General features: G+C 42.6%; 1 pseudogene; it reads right to left on the bottom strand.

The window, feature by feature from the left end:
• Positions 1-2,618: 2,618 nt before the first annotated feature.
• LOC101569821 lies at positions 2,619-3,046 on the bottom strand (annotated as a pseudogene).
• Between the last annotated feature and the right edge of the window lie 404 nt (positions 3,047-3,450).

Genomic DNA, 3,450 nt, shown 5'->3' with positions numbered 1-3,450 from the left:
GAGACCAAACTAGGGTCCATAGTGTGTTTGAGACCATCCTGAACTACAATAGTGAGATCTGTTCTCAAAAAAAGAAGAAGAAAAATAAAAACAGAGAGAAACAAAAATATACTTCTTGTCTTAGCTTTGATTCAATTAGAGACTGAATCAGGATATTTTCAGTTGCTTTCTCAGGTGTATTTTTTGCTGAGCAGGGACATGGGCATGTGTTTGCATTCCTTCTTCATAGATACTTAGAAGGGGTGGGTGTCATGAAAATCATGGGAAGAGAAGTCTTGTATGTGTTCTACCAGCTGTCTCTAGGAGGACATAATTCTTGTGGTGATTGGGATTAATACGGTTTGGGGAATTACTTTCAAAATTGTTATAGTACTGCACAAATGCTTCTTGAGTTGCTCTATTTAAATCACTGTTTGTTTTTGTATGTGGCTTGCTCAGCTTGCCCTGGGGTCAGGGCTGGCAGGTCATGTGGTACCTGGGATGGAAACATGGTCCCTTTGTTTGTCTAAGCAGGCAAGGTGCATAATTGTTACACATTTGGCGTGGATGGCACACAAATTGGTATCTTCAAATAGGCCAACCAGATAGGCCTCACTTGGCTCCTGCAAAACACTGATAGCTGTGCTCTGGAAGTGCAGACCTGTTTTGAAGTCCTGAGCAGTTTCTCAAACTAGACGCTGGAGACTGGAAAGGAAGCTTGGGAGTCAGAAGTTCAGTAGACTTCTGATGACATCTAATTTCACCGAGTGCCACAGTCCCAGGCCTGTAATGATGAGGTTTCTTCACCACTCCAGTAGAGGGCACATTCTTAGGAGTGGGTTTTCTAGTTGTTTGCTAGGTGCTTCCCACTAGTGGATTTACAGGCAGTCTGTTTGGTTCGAACGATGGTACAGGCACCTCCTTAACCCCTTCTCCTTTTTTTCAAAAAATTTTTTAATGTATTTAGTACAGGGTCTACAGGGTATACAGGGTCTCACTACATAGAGTAGATTGGACTGGTAGTGTTTCTCCTGTTTTCAGCCCCCTAAGTACTGGGATTACAGGCAGAGGCCACCATGCCCAGTCTCAGTCAAGCCCATCAGCGTGCCCTGGGGTGAAGCCGGGGCCAACACCATAGGCTGGGGATGAAACCCTGGCATCTCTGTTCTATCTAAGCAGGTATTTTAATCTGCAGAGGTATCTGGACAGCCTTTCTCCCTTCTCTTTTGGCTGAGGTCAGTGTGCAAGACTCGGCATTGGCTTTACAAAGCAATGACAGCTCGGCAGTGGCTATGAACACAATTGCTCTGTGAACTTTTTGAATGACCACCAAACTTAAGTGCTATATTGTTATATTCATAGCAGCAATGTATAAGGGCTTTGATTTCCTTTGCATCCTTATAGAAACCTTTTGCAGATTTCAAACATTCCGTATTTTAAATTATAACAGTGTGTCAAATGGATTCTCCTTGTGCTTTTGATGTGTATTTTTTAATCATATCTGTCTGTCTGTCTGTCTATCTGTCTGTCTATCTACCTATCTACCTACCTACCTACCTACCTATCAGTCATGCTGGGGATCGAATCTGAGACCTTGCACTTGCCAGGCAGGCACTTATGTTGCTGAGCTATCTCCCTGGCTCATAATCATGATGTTGAACATTTTTTTCAGGTACTTTTTAGCCATTTGGCTTTTTGAAGAAATGACAGTTGAAGTCTTTAGAGATTTTAAAGTTTTGTTGTCCTTCATTTATTTTTAATATTAGATTCTTATGTGATTTGCAAATATTTTCTCTGATTTTGTGAGTCATATTTTCACTTTTTGATTGTACTGTTTGCACAAAAATAAGGTTTAAAACAATACTAGGGAGCTGGAGCAATTACTCAGTAGAATAAGTGCTTCCCAGGCAAATGCAGGGTCCTGAGTTCAATCCCTGGTACCATTAAAAAAACAAAAATGAAAACAACAACTAAATACTAAATAAATCTTAAAAACTCAGAATGCTTTTAAACATATGGATATGGTTGCCTCTGTGTATTTTTGGCCTCTATTTTTTGTTTCCAGTGAAGGATCTGATTGTGAATAGATTAGATTTTAATTGTAGAAATTTTTAAGAGATAAAACTTTAGTCAGTTTAAACAATTGCAATGGATTTCAGATCACCTCTGCCTCCCCCTCTCCCCCACTCACCATCTCTTCTACTGGTACTGGGAATTGAAGCCAGTGCCTTTGACAGGAGTTATAGTCTTAGTCCTTTTTTATTTTGAAACATGTTGTTAAATTACCCAAGTTGGCCTTCTATTTGTGATCCTTTTCACTTAGCTTTCCAGAATATTGGGGTTACAGGCATGAGCCACCATGGCTGCTCAGACAACCAGTTTGAAAACAATCTTGTTTTCTTCCCTTCTCCTTGTAGCAACTACTCTGTTGTCTCCTCTCCAGAAGTGGTAAGAAGATAGTGTCCCCTGCCTTCAGTGTAACATGTCATGCAAGTGAGGAAATTCAAACTAGCATGCAAGTGCTAAAGCGTGAACTAGTATGGAACATACTTTTTACACAATAAAAGCCTGAAGAATAACAGATTATTTTCTGCCCCTTTTTGGAAATTACCACTGAAAGGGAATGATTTTTTTTTTTTTTCAAGACCAACAGCAGCTGTTCCGTTTTTATTGAACGTGTTACAAAATGAGGCTTAGTCGAAAAGCCCAAAGCCCATGTCGTCCTCAGATTCCTCCGATTCTTCTTTCTTTGCTTCCACCTTCTTCTCCTCAGCTGGCGCAGCGGCAGTGGAGGGCGCAGGACCACCTGCAGGCACAGTGCCCGCAGCAGGGGGAGGACCTCCAGCCCCTACATTGCAGATGAGGCTCCCGATGTTGACATTGGCCAGGGCCTTTGCAAACAAGCCAGGCCAAAAAGGTTCCACATTGACACCAGCCGTTTTAATGAGGGCATTGATCTTATCCTCCGTCACGGTCACCTCGTCGTCGTGCAGGATAAGCGCGGAGTAGATGCAGGCGAGCTCGGACACGGAGGCCATGATGCGGGCTGCCGGGCGTGGTGCTAGTCGCCAGAACAAGTGAGGGCCTCACTCCAACGCGACCTTAGCTTCCTCAGAAGAACCGAGCACCTTGGCGGTGGCTGAGGAAAAGGACGGGAATGATTTGAATGTTTCTAGATTTTAAGTACATATAGGGTTGGAGCCATCTCAGTTTATTTGCCTTTGGAGTCTTTATTTATTAGTCAGTGTTGTAGTCAGTAGTCTTTTAGGTCTTACAAATGGTTCTTATAGAAAGTATTATCTGTTCCATGTGTTTTGGATTGACTCAAGACCTCATGCATGCAAAGCTCTACCACTGAACATACAGTCCACTCCCCAAAATTGATGATTTCAGCTGGGGAGATAGCTCAGCAGCTTAAGTGCCTGCCTGGCGAACACAAGGTCCTGAGTTCAATCCCCAGTACCAAAAAAA

Source organism: Octodon degus, unplaced genomic scaffold (genome assembly GCF_000260255.1).
Source record: "Octodon degus isolate 3935 unplaced genomic scaffold, OctDeg1.0 scaffold00200, whole genome shotgun sequence".
In the NCBI taxonomy this organism is placed as follows: Eukaryota; Metazoa; Chordata; class Mammalia; order Rodentia; family Octodontidae; genus Octodon; species Octodon degus.
Note: the sequence above shows the minus strand (reverse complement) of the source record. Positions and strands in the feature narration are given on the sequence as shown.